At 44.6% G+C, this 13735-nt stretch overlaps 1 protein-coding gene across 1 annotated transcript in view; it reads left to right on the forward strand.

Moving 5' to 3' along the window:
• LOC118117875 (B-cell receptor CD22-like) overlaps positions 1 to 13735 on the forward strand; it is a 620655-nt gene that overhangs the window by 587625 nt on the left and 19295 nt on the right. The gene's annotated exons all lie outside the window — the stretch shown is intronic.

The raw sequence follows: 13735 nt of genomic DNA on the forward strand, positions 1-13735 counted from the left end.
TGTTAACAGGTAGGCTTATTCCTTCTGCCTACCTGCACAGCGAAATAATAATTCTAAGGGATGAACAGACGTTCAGGCGTTTGTCTCTTCAGCCATCAATCTCGTGGCATTGTTTATTGCAGAACTGTGCACGACCTGCTGCTCTCCGTGAGAGTCAGGTACAGGGTGAGAGAGGGTAAACATCCCCCTTATAAGGTAGTGGTGTCATCAGTCACACGTGACTCCATGCCATATGAGGCGCAACAGCGCCTCCTCCTGAACAAATATAGTTACATGCATTCATACACTTATCCACTCTCAACACTCCCACTTATGAATGACGTGTATACTGTACAACTTTTACATAACCAAATAAACAAAACAAAACAAAAACATGGCATAGTCAAATGTCAACATTTTACACACCAAACATGACTCCTGCAAATTTCCTCAGCTTAAGTCTGGAGGCGGGCTTTGTCATAACATCTGCGACCATGTCGTCTGTGGGACAGTAAACAAGTGACATCTTATCTTCCCTTATGGTAGACCTAATGAAGTGATATTTGATGTCCACATGCTTAAATCTTTGTCTACACACAGGGTTCCTAACAAGCGCAATTGTCCCCTGGTTATCCTCATAAACAACAGTTTTCTTATACACATAGGTATCTATACCTCCCAGTAGTTGCTCCAAATAAATACACTCCTGTATTGTTCGAGCTAGAGCCATGTACTCTGCTTTGCATGTGGATAATGCTACCGTGGGTTGCTTCTTGGCTTTCCAAGAGACTAAGGAGCTGTCTTTACCCATACTCACACAATACCCGGTGGTACTGCGTCTGTCACTAGCGGCCGCAGCCCAGTCTGCGTCACTATATGCCCGTAGGCCTAGACTCTCTCTGCTTTTTCTGAAACAGAGCTGTTTGTCTGCAGTACCTCTGAGATAACGCAAAACATGTTTCACCGTAACCCAATGTTCATCTGTAGGGTCAGCAAAATGCTGTGATAACTTGCTCACCACGAAACATAGGTCAGGACGTGTACAGGTTGTCAAGTAAATGAGACTGCCGACAGCCTCCCTGTACTTCTTCACATCAGACATTTTAGGCGCATCTTCAGAGTAGTCTAACTTTGGGTCACATGGTGTTTCTCTAATTCTACACTCCTGCATGTCGAAACGTTCCAGTATCTTTTCAACATACCTCTTTTGTGACACTTTTACACAGCCGTCAGACTGGCTGAAGTCCATGCCCAGAAAATACTTCAACCTACCTAGGTCCTTCATCTTAAATCTGGTAGAAAGCATGTTTTTCACTTTCTCTAGACTCTCGTTGTTGCTGGCTGCAATGATAAGATCATCCACCCAGATAACTACTATTACCTTCCCTGCCTCTTTAGACTCTTTTGTGTAGACGCAGTGGTCTGTTGGGTTCTGAGTGAAGTTGTCATCTACTAGACATGTGTGGAGCATCTCATTCCAATTACGCCCCGACTGCTTCAGGCCGTAAAATGACTTCTCTAGTTTACACACTAGCTTCTCTCCCTCTTTTTCGTAACCTTCAGGTTGTTCCATGTAGATATCTCGATCAATGGGGGCGTGCAGATAGGCTGTTTTCACGTCCATTTGATGCAAGATCAAATCGTCTTGGGCTGCCTTCTGCATCACTACACGTATACTTGTAAGATTGGCTGTTGGTGAGAACGTCTCGCCATAATCTATCCCTGCTCTCTGACTGTATCCTTTCGCTACAAACCTAGCTTTGTACTGGTCGTGTCCGTCAATGTCACCCTTGATCGAGTATACCCATCTTCCTCCCACTGTCTTCCTGCCCTCTGGTAACTTAGTCAGGGTAAAGGTCTGGTTGTCCTCTAGGGACTTCATCTCCTCGTCCATCGCTTTCTTCCACTTTCCTGACTCAGTTGATGTCATGGCCTCTTTAAAGGTCAGAGGTACACCACAAACTGCTCGGTAGCAATAATCTACACTAGTGAGTGTACTGTCATCATCAGTATCTTCCAGAGTATAATCTCTCAGATACCCCGGGGGTTTACGCTCTCTGGTGGGATATCTCCCACTGTCTGAGGCATGTGACGTCACCCTAGGGTGCTTCTCGCCATCATCCTCTGGTGCTGACTGTGGACCTTCAGTCTGTACATCTGTGCTCAGTACACTAGGCTGTGGAGTCTCTACTCTCTTGTCACAATCTACTTTGGGGTCCAGTCCTAGCTCCTGTGTCTGAGTCTCGTTTTCACAGGTTGTCTTGGTGACAAACTTTACCAGTCTGTGCTTCTGCACTTTTCCTTTACCGGGGTAGTAAACTAGATAGGCGGGACTGCCCTTGTCATGCCCTACAAAGAGTCCTCTCTCACACCTAGAATCTAGTTTTCCTCTGTCTTGCTGGTAGGCATAGCACACTGACCCGAATTTATGTATCCTGGCTAGATTGCACTTTTTACCTGTCAGTGCTGTATATGGGGTAGTGCCTGTGTGCTTGTTAAAGCACCGGTTCCTGGTATAGGCTGCTTCCTGGATGGCATAGTGCCAAAGACTCTTAGGTAGGTCACTGTCGATAAGCTTACATCTGGCCATCTCGAAAAGAGTGCGCCCTTCCCTTTCAGCTGTCCCGTTCTGGTGCGGGGAGTAAGGACAGTAAGTCTCGTGTCTGATTTTGTTCTTTCTCAGTAGTGTCTGAAACTCTCTGTTAGTGAACTCGGCCCCGTTATCTGATCTAATGCATTTCACAGTGCCATAAGGCATTACATCTGCCAGGTACTTCTCAGTGGCCTGAACTGCATCACTTTTTGCTTTCAGGAAGTAAACAAAAAATGCCCCCGTACACACATCTGTGAAAGACTGCATGTACTTGAAACCATCTATGGACTCATTGTTTACTGGACCAGCTAGGTCTGTGTTCACCAGCTCAAGTGGTGTCTTTACCTTATCAGTCAGATCTCTGTTTCTCGTTTGAGTGAACTTTCCCTCTATGCACACTGCACATTCTTTATCAGGCCTATGCTTTGCACCTTTAATGTGCATGCCTTCTGTTACATCCTGCAGCTTCAAGATATCCTCGTAATTGCAGTGACCCATTACCTCATGCCATGTCTGGATATCATAGCTGACATGACACACATCATCTACATCACACTCGGTTTGCAAGTAGTACATCCTCTTACATACATAAATATCAAACCTTGTGCCATCCGGCAACACTATGACATCTTTACCTTCGTCGAAGAACACTTTGGCACCGTGAGCGGTAGCAGACTTCACTGAGAAGAGTTCTTGGGGGTACGAGGGGATGTAGAGAGCGTTCTTTAAAGTCACTGCACACCGGCGCCCCTCACTGTTTATGAGGCATACCTGTGCATCTCCCCTGCCTTGCGCCACCCGACGGTACGCTTCCCGTCTGCCAGCTCCATGCTGTGTCTCTCCGGCTTGAAGGTGCTGTCAAAGCTCTTGAACTTGCTCCTGTCGTTGATGATGTGGGACGACGCGCCCGTGTCCACGATCAGTCCCTTTCTCTGGATCTGCAGCCGTTGCCCTGAGAGACTGGCATCTTCTGTTTGTGCCCTGAAGGTGTGGTCTTCTCCTCCCGCGGCTCCCCGGGCGCCATCTGGTTCACGACCTGCTCTACGGCCACCGCCGTCGCTGCCGCCATCTTGGACACACGCACACCGGGCGCTCCGTTCACGCTCCTTCTTTGTGCACGCCTTGTCTGTGTGCCCCCTGCTTTTGCAAAAACTACACCAAACTTTCTCTGTGCAGTCATCCCTTCTGTGGCCCTTTTCTCCGCACCGCCAACACACCATCTCCACTGGCCTGGTCTTTTTCCTTGGCGCCGCTTGGGCCCTCAGCACCCTTTCTCCCGCCTCTTCTGCGACTGGGTCTGAGTCTTCTGAAGCCTCGAAATTCCTCAACTTTGCCTTGAACTCTCCCAGCGTCATGTCCGCTGAACCATGCGTCACCATCAGTGTGAACGGCTTGTACTTCTCCGGTAACACCCTCATGACCATCGCCATCATCAGTCCCTCACTCTGTGCTTCACCTGCACCCCTGAGTGCTGTAATGATCTGCTCAGCTCTGATAACGTATTTGGTTACAGTCTCGTTGTCACCTTTCTTCAGCGCAGTCATTGTTATGTACAGGGAGACAATCCGGGGCCTACCTTTTCTGATGTAGTGTTCTTTTAACACTTTGAGACTCTCTCGGCCCTTGTCCTTCGTGTCTCTGAATATCAGTCCCAAGCTCGTATTGTCAAGTAGCGGCACCAATGCACAATAGGCGTCTGCATTCAGCTTGTCATTGTTAGCCTTTTCTTCCACCGTCAGTGGTCCAGCGGGCTCTGTGAGGATCGTCTGCTTCAGCCCCACTCCGTGCATGCAGCACAGCATCCTTTCTTCCCAGAGCTCATACTCCTCTGCTCTCCCGTCAAACGTGGGCCACTTGCTCTTGCTTCTGTTCGCCATGGCTTTTTGTGTTTGTAGCTCAGTTTAGCTCCGTTTTAGCCTAGCTTTAGCTTCCCGGTACTCCCGATGCTAAACTTGCTCTTTTGGATAATCCTACTTATGTATGCTAGCGCAGTCTTGCTAGCTATCGACGCACGTGTCCGTCAAACTTTAGAATCATTCTCGGTTGCTGGGCCCATAACCTGTTAACAGGTAGGCTTATTCCTTCTGCCTACCTGCACAGCGAAATAATAATTCTAAGGGATGAACAGACGTTCAGACGTTTGTCTCTTCAGCCATCAATCTCGTGGCATTGTTTATTGCAGAACTGTGCACGACCTGCTTCTCTCCGTGAGAGTCAGGTACAGGGTGAGAGAGGGTAAACATCCCCCTTATAAGGTAGTGGTGTCATCAGTCACACGTGACTCCATGCCATATGAGGCGCAACAGCGCCTCCTCCTGAACAAATATAGTTACATGCATTCATACACTTATCCACTCTCAACAGTTATGAAGTTGATTTTGTCAAATGTTGTGTTTGTTGTTGTTTTCGATCCAGGATGAAGAAAACTCTGAGCTTGAAATCAGAAGCGAATGAAGCTGTGGAGATGATAGAGGTGAGAGACAGTGAGGCCAAAAGAATGACTCCATATCACTGTTTTCATCTCACGATGTGAGAGAAAGAGATAAAACATTTCTTGGATCAGCTACTTTGTCTGAATCTGCCCCAAAATGTAAAAGGTTCTTTCCATTGACCGAATATTAAAATGGACGTAGACTCTGGGTCTAGAAAGTGAAGTGAATGATCCACTTAGAGTCAAATAGACCATAAAGCACCGCAGGCATTGGGGCATGGATACCGTGTGATTGACAGCTAGTACTGGGTGCAGGTCGCAGGTTTAGGTGGGCGGGCAGTGTCCTTGGGACCTGAGTCAGGCTCCACCCCCTCTCCTCCAAATATGGTTACTTCTGGTTTCAAAAAACCAAGATGGTGCTGGACAACATGTCAAAAATGGAGGCTTCAAAATGGCAGCTCACAAACCAATGGGTGACGTCACGGTGCGTTGACACTTCTTTCTTGGCCCATGTCCCATCCTTCCACCAAGTTTTGTGGAAATCAGTTTATCAGTTTTGTGTAATCCTGCTGATGAACAAACAAACGAATGGACAGGGGGCGCAACAACCTTCAAACTATTTTGAATGAACTGTGATTATATGCAGGTTTCATGAATAAAGTCCAGTGAGGCTTAATATTTTCTCATCTCTCCCCCATCAGTCACACAACTGTCCTGAGTATGACGACGTCGCTGCTGCAGCACAGACAGAAGACACAGAGGAGCAGGAAGACCTGGTGTGAAGCCTCAGGTCAGAGCCACTGTGACAAACACAACCAAGATGGACGACTTCAGAGTACATCCGTACAAGCGAGTTTTACAGAAACCATAGTGTGTAGTTATTAAATACAGGAAATCTGTCCAAGCAACAAAATATCTGAGTGCAAGCGCAGAGTTTGAGCACAAGCAGAGCAAATCTAAGCACCAGCAGGAGCTGTGTGAGTGCAAGCGTAGGGTGTTGAGTAAAAACACCACGAAATCTGAACGTGCAAGTCCAGCTCTCAAACTAAAAGACCACGCTTTTTAATAAAGAGGAAAACACCCACACATTTCCTTTCTACTCATGGTTTCCTGTTTTCTTTTCTCCTCAGGTGCACTGTGATTGGTTGATGAAAGTATGTGAGAGGAAACAGGAAGTATCTCTCTCTCCATCCCCGGTTGCAGCAGCAGCAGTTTGTACAGCATGACCTTTAGAGCAAGAGTATTGTTGTGTTGTTTCTTTTCTTTTTCTTTTCTGATGGGTCCAGTCGTCCAGTTTTCGCAGCTTTATTTCTGTGAGCTTTAGTTCTGATGTTGGTTTAGGTTGAAGGAAGATTCTCAGGTCCTACGACCCTTTGTGGGTTGGTGTGTTGGGTTTTCCTTCTTTTGTCCATTTTGCCGGCCTGTTGTTGAAGTTGTTGTCTTTTCTGTAATAAATACTTTTTTTTTTTTGCTGTTACCCTCTGAACTATGTTGGACGTCTTGGTGATGAGCCTTTGAGGCTGTGGTAACACCACGTGACTCATCTCGTGTCTTATACATGATATTAATGTGGTTATTACATGGATAATGAATTATTATGTATCGTGATTTTATGATTCTTTCTTAAATAAATGTTTTTGGTCTTTTGTTTTCACTCCTTATCTATTTGTTTGTTTGTTGTTAAGCAGAATTACACCAGAAAACTAAAAACTGATTTTTCCACAAACTCATCAAATTTGGGCAGGAATCCTGATAAAGGGGCGGAGCCAGGAGCCTGTTTGTATCACTTTCTTTATAATTGTGAGACTGATGAAAACAGTCAGGATCATTTAGAGGACTGGTTTCTATGAGTGATTGAACTCTGGTGCAGCTCGATTGAATTGAGGGAGATTGAATTGATGGAGGCTGGCATGTGCACACATAGACACCAAAGGGGGCTTGAGCCACTGCCCTTTTTCTTCCTCGAGAGAAAGTGCCCTTTTTTAAATAAATGAATATTATATTCCTGTTTGCGCACAGCTTCCCTGTCAAACAAATATATTGAAATATAATAAAAACTCTAAATATCAGGTGGGGAGATTAGACTAGTCTCTGTACCCTCCCTCCCTCCACGTCTCCTGCACAGAGCTGAGCACTGGAGCTGTGGACATTTCTCCATTCTTAGAAGCATCGCGACTCGGACTCTGAATAATTCTAACAGCGCTGCTCCAGGACAGACACTCGTTAAAGATCCGGTCTGTGTCAGACTCTCTGTCGGAGTCTGCTTCCTCCTCACTCCTCCTCTGACCTGCGCTCACTTTACACTTTAACATTAAACACCAGCACTGATCACAAGTTATCAGGACACCTACAGGACTGACGTTTACTTTGTGTTGGTTTGATTCGCTTTAGAGTTTATGAGACACATGTTTAAACCTGCGACACAACACGAGACGTGACGTGACACAGTCAGGACATCAGGGTTAAAGTGAGAGAACCATCCGGAGTCATGATCCGACATCATCGATTAATAACTAAATACATGTGATTATCAGTTTGTGTGAAGAGGGACAGAGACCAACACACACACACACACACACACACACACACACACACACACACACACACACACACACACACACACACACACACACACACACACAGAGACACACACACACACACACACACACACACACACACACACACACACACACACTCCTGCAGACAGAAGAGTTCCTCCCACAGATTCCGACGTAACACAGTGTTTTAACTTCTTTGTTGCAGAAGAAGCGACGCCCCATTCATCCAGGAACATAAATATGAATTCAGCAGGTTTTTATAAAGTTCAGTTCTAAATGTGATGATTAGAAAACATCAGAGGATCAAAGTCACTTGTTGACCTGCGGAGTAATGGCCTCAGTGCAGTGGAGCTGCTAAGGGGGGCCAGGTGGGGCCAGGCGGGGCCACCTTGATACAGTAAAGGCAATAATCAGAGTTTGTCCTTTTAAGCTTTAGGTGCAGGACACAAGTCTAAACTGAATGAATGTCCAATCAGTGTGGAGAGCACTGACCACTGTCATAGACTGACTGTTATACCTTATTTTGTAAGTTACAGCACAACTGTAAGAACAGTAAAAGTCTATAATACTTTTTAAAGCACTTTCTAAATAAAAACAGATTTCATATTTGTCTGACTGATTTTATTAACTGATGAAAAAGCAGCCATGGGACATTGTGGATGTGGAACACTTTGACTTTTAGAAGTGGACACCTTTCAGCAGGTGACAAGCAACGAGAATAAAAGGCACATGGGTGAAGCTTGTGATCTGAACCAGAATGTTGGGATAGAACTGCTCCTACCCCAGTATCCGAGGTATCCACTTCCACTTTTTTCCAATACACACACAACCAGAGCACAGTGGGAGGCTCCGCCCATCTAACCCAACAGTCGATGGTTCCTGTGTCGCTCTACTGCTCACGTGCACCTGTGCATGAGCTCATGAAGTCCAGTCTACACAAGTGAACAGTTTTACACGTGTATCAGACAAAACAAGTTTGACTCACATGAGTTGAATCCTCGTGAGAAATGAGTAAAGAACACTAAAGTAATGTAAGTTTGCATAATTATGACCTTTTACAATGTATTGTTATGACCCAGTCTTCATATGGACTGGAGCTGTAAATAAACAGGAACTGACTTCTAACATGAGGTTAAAAGAAAGAATAATTCAACATGTTTTTTAAGTCCAGTCTCAAGAAAGTAAAGAAAGTGTTTCATTTCTTCATTTTAACGAGGGGATTTACTGGTGTTTGTCCGTTCGTGCATGTTAATGATGTAAAGAGGAAGGAAGCCAAGGTCTTAACTGATCTATGATTTCTATCTGTCATCGTGACTGGCTGACAAACATCGTTTCTCAAGGGTGGAATCTAGCTGCTGATGTGGCTCCACCACAGAGACGTGTGAAGCAACGATGGGTTTGAGAGAAGCAGCGAGTTGCTTTGTCATCTTCCTTCTTTCTGTGTCAGGTACATCTACATTTACAGGAAAGCACTTTGTGTTATATCGTGTTTGTATGAAAAGTGTTTGAATAATTGTTCCAGTCTTTCTCGTGGTTCCAGCTTCTTAATGTTTGGGGTTGTCCTGCATTTCTCTTAAATTGTTTTGAGTAATTGTGAAGTTTGGATCATTGATTGGACAAAACAGTTATTGTGAAGATGTCACTTTAGTCTCTGCTCTGCGTAGAGGTGATGTTATTCTGAGTTTCTAGATATTGTTATGCCTCAGTGCCGGTGACACCCAGTGACCTCAGGCATCTTGTTTTCAGGTCGTCTCGTTGTCTGATTCTTGTGAACGCAATATCTCAAGATCCCTTTGAGGGAATTTCTTCAAATTTGGTACAAATGTTCGTCACTTGGACTCAAAGATGAACTGATGAGGTTTTGGTGGTTGAAGGTCAAGGTCACAGTGGCCTCATGAAACATGTTTTGGCCTCTCGATCATGATATTTCTAGTCTGCCTTTGGAGAAATTCCTCAGAATTTAAGTGAAAAGATGAACTAATCACATTTCAAAGCTCAAACGTCACAGTGACCTCATATGATTCTGGAAAAAGGAACACAGACTGAAAATGCTCTGGTTGGTGGAGGCATCCTACAGCAGGGTGGTAATTCTAGTTTGTGCTGTGGTTACAGTGGTGCAGGCTGCTGATGGCTGGAGAGTGAGGTGCACTCCTACTCAGATCTGTGCTGTAAAAGGATCGAAGGTGCAAATACGCTGCTCCTACTGGCACCCATCCAGAATAGATGACCTTGATGTTGCAGTGGAGCAAACGTACTGGTTTACTAAAGGGCAGGACAGTGAACCTGTGGATCTGAGAGCAGCCTCTGAGTACACAGGGCGTGTGCAGTATCACTGTGGAAACAAGGCCTGCACTCTGACCATCACAGACCTGAGAGAGAGCGACTCGGATGTGTACCAGTTCAGGTTCATAACAAACCAACAGACTGGGAGATTTACTGGTTCACCTGGAGTCTCCTTGTCTGTCACAGGTAACATTTCAGTTGGAAACAGTGAATCTATGGTTTGTTTATGTGGACAGCTCAGTCTAAAATGATGTGTGTGTTTCTTTACTTTCACAGGTGTCCAGGTGCTCAGCACAGAATTATCAGGTTGCAGGACAGAGGACTGTTCATGGTCACGTGTGGAGTGTCAAACCAGTTGTCCTCCAACTCCCAGTCCGTCCTACATCTGGTACAAGAACGGACATAAGACATGGGGAGAAAAATCTTATAGCGACTACTTTTATTCAAGAGACAGCATTTCCTGTGCTGTGAGAGGCCACGAGGATTTCCCCTCTGCTCCAGTGTGTGAGTTTACTTCTTCCAATGACCAATGATGTTCTGCTCTTTTAACCTTCTTAGCTAATACACTGACTAGAGTCCGAAATGGATTTGAGGGCCGATGCAGAGTAAAAGAAAGTCTGACACATCAGCTGACATATCATATATTAAAAGAACATTGTCATTGATTCCTAAGATGTTTGTTATCAAACCTTTATGATAAATATTCTGCAGTTGAACAATGAATTTGAATGAGTCCAAACTAGAGTGGCAGTAGTAGTAGAGCACATTCCTCCACCAAGGCCCAACAGTCCATTCAATTCAATCAAGCTGCTCCATATTTCACACACTCCTCGATATCAGTCCTCTAAATATGTCGGATCTTTTCCATCAAGATCCATGAATTTGATTCTGGGAAAACGTGGACATTTTGAAAAACACGATCTTGCAATGCTAAAGAAAATAAAACTTAAATCCTGGATCTGCACCAAAGTCTTTCCAGTAATTGTTGCGTAATTGTGCAACCACACCAACCAGCCAACGGACTGGGGTGAAAACATAACCTCTGGGTGGACGTGATGTTAGCAAATCACAAATACAACCACATATGTAGAGCTGGAATTCAAAACGTCATCGTCTTTACTGTAAAGCTAAATGTAGCATCTTTTCTGCATTGTTTATTTCCTGACATGGGAAACAGGCATCTGTGAATTATTGTTAAATGCAGCAGTAAAGATTATAGTTGTCATGGTGATAGTCAAAAGGTTTTTGTTTTTCAGGTGTCCGTGGAAATTCATGCGACAGAGTGAATTACATCGACAGGAACATCTGTGCCTTTAAAGGCTCATCAGTGGACATCTCTTGCAGTTACAACAGTCGCTATTATTCTATCACTAAGTTCTGGTTCGTTGCTGAGCAGCAGTATCGCCCTCGAGCTGTGGACTTACTCAAAGACCCAGAGTTCACACATCGTGTTCAGGTCCATGAACCAGAGCCAGGGCGCTCCACTCTGAGAATAATGAACCTGAGACTGAGCGATTCAGCCCAGTATCGCTTCACATTCAAATCACAGAGGTCTGAATGGAAGAGAAGTTTCCCTGGCACAACTCTGAATGTCACAGGTACTGAGGAACACTAAGTCACTGTGTTGTTCGGTGGTTCTCAACCTGGGGTCCCACAGCTGCTTCTATGTGTGTTTCCTGTTGACAGATCCAGATGTTCAGGTGATCTGGTCTCCGATTGGTCCAACACTGACTTGTCACAGCAGCTGTCTTCTCTCTGGTCGTCCCTCCTTTGTCTGGTACAAGAATGGAACAGAAATTCACGGGGAAACGTCTCCAGCTTTCAGGGGATTCCTTCACCCTGAAAACAGCTATTCCTGTGCTTATGAGCTTCACCACTCGTCCCCTGTGTGTGAGTTGACTCCAAAATGTCCTGTGGAGACTTGAAAGGTTGAGCCTGGTGATTTTCTATATTTTAATAATTGTAAAAAAAGTCCCTTGAAAAGACCAAATCAAACTTTGTTATTAAAGCACTTTTCATATCCAACAGAATATAGACTAAGAGCAATAAAGCAAATAAAAACGATTCTCTCCACCCATCCACACACAGAGAAAGACAAGATAACAGGAAGTGAGAAGAAGCTTTAATCACAGTGGCTCATCTTCCATTTTCACTTCATCTTTTCCCTTCAGATTTTGCATGTCTGTGAACAGGACACATGCAAATCCCACTCAGTGATTCACAAGACAGAGGTGACATGTTCAGTTTTGTGAAGTCTGTATTTAATACAAACAGTAATTACTTGGTAAAACTACTAAACACTAAAGGGGGCCTTCCTGTGTCCAAAAGTAAATCAAACACTCTTCTAAAGATGCTGAGAACCAGGGACGGCTGCAAACTATTAAAAGACTATATTCTATAAAGCCACATTCTCATGTAAAGATCTGTTTATATCCTGCAGATGCTCCAAGGTTCCTTTAGTGCAGCTGAGTCAACCTGGAGACATTCTGAAGGGCAGCTCGGGTTCTCTGACCTGCAGCAGTGATGCTAACCCACCCCTGCATACGCCTGGTACAAACAGAACCAGACTTTGCTCAACAGAGCAGCTCAGCTGGTTTTCAGCTCCATCCCGTTGTCTGACTCTGGAGAATATTACTGCACAGCTGAGAATGCGCTGGGGAAGACAGCGTCTAAACGTGTCTTAATAAATGTGAAATGTGAGTAAATATTTAGAAATATTCAAAAGCCGAGAGGTTTTGCACATCTTCAAAATTCCAGATGCTGCAACACTCTTCAAATCCATTAAAATCCATGTAAATCCAGACGCTCCAAAGCCTCCCTCTGTGTCAGTGAGTCCCTCTGGTGAGATCATGGAGGGCAGCTCGGTGACTCTGACCTGCAGCAGTGATGCTAACCCAGCAGCTAATTACACCTGGTACAAGGAGAACCGAACTCTGCTTCAAGGACCAGAGGGCGTTATCGTCTCTCCTCCATCAGCTCTGGGGACAGCGGGGTCTACTCCTGCAAGTCTGAGAATCAGTACGGACGGATCAACTCCACGCCTCTACACTTAGACGTCCAGTGTGAGAGAAAACATCCACATATCCATGAAACCCAGCACTGTCTCGCAATCTTACAGAAAGTTCCTGGGTCCGCCCCCTTATCTGGATTCACACCAAACTCTACTGAGTTCTTCCCTGACCCGTACCTCATCCTACCTTCAGGTTTCATGCTAATCGACTCAGTAGTTTTTGTGTAATCTTGCTTAAAATCAACAACCAACAAACAAACGGACTTGGGTGAAAACATCTGTTGTTGCATAGCTACACTATATGACGTCATTTTCTAAACTCATAGTGACGACATTCCCATCATATGATCATAGATTATTTTTCAGTGTATATAAGCTTCAGGTCATCTCTATAGTCCTATTAGAGGCAGGAATACAGCAGATAGGCAGTTTTAAGGATGCATGATGTAAATCTCTAACTTCTTTGTGACATTACTTATAAGTCATCTGTCCATTATATGATGGGGAATAATGTTCTGATCAGTATATGATTTAGTCTCTCTGCTATTTGTGGAAATATCTTGGAAAATGTGTCTTTTGGGTCAAATCTTTGCTCTTGACCTCTGACCTTTGACCGATCAGCTGCAAAAGTTAATATTCACTATAATATTCAGTAAGTTTGGTTCATGTGTTGAGTTATTTTGTACATTCACACACACGGGCTGAAAACAAAACCCTCAGTACCTGCTTCTGTCTGTGCTGGCGCCCCGGGTTAATCATGATCATCTATATTTAAGAAGCACTTATCAAAACCAGAGATTGAAAAGTTCTTCACTTTGGTTAATGAATATTTCTGAGTTGATTTCATGATCTTGCATGTTTTACACCAGACGCTCCAAAGC

This window comes from Hippoglossus stenolepis, chromosome 2 (assembly GCF_022539355.2).
Source record: "Hippoglossus stenolepis isolate QCI-W04-F060 chromosome 2, HSTE1.2, whole genome shotgun sequence".
NCBI classification, from domain to species: domain Eukaryota; kingdom Metazoa; phylum Chordata; class Actinopteri; order Pleuronectiformes; family Pleuronectidae; genus Hippoglossus; species Hippoglossus stenolepis.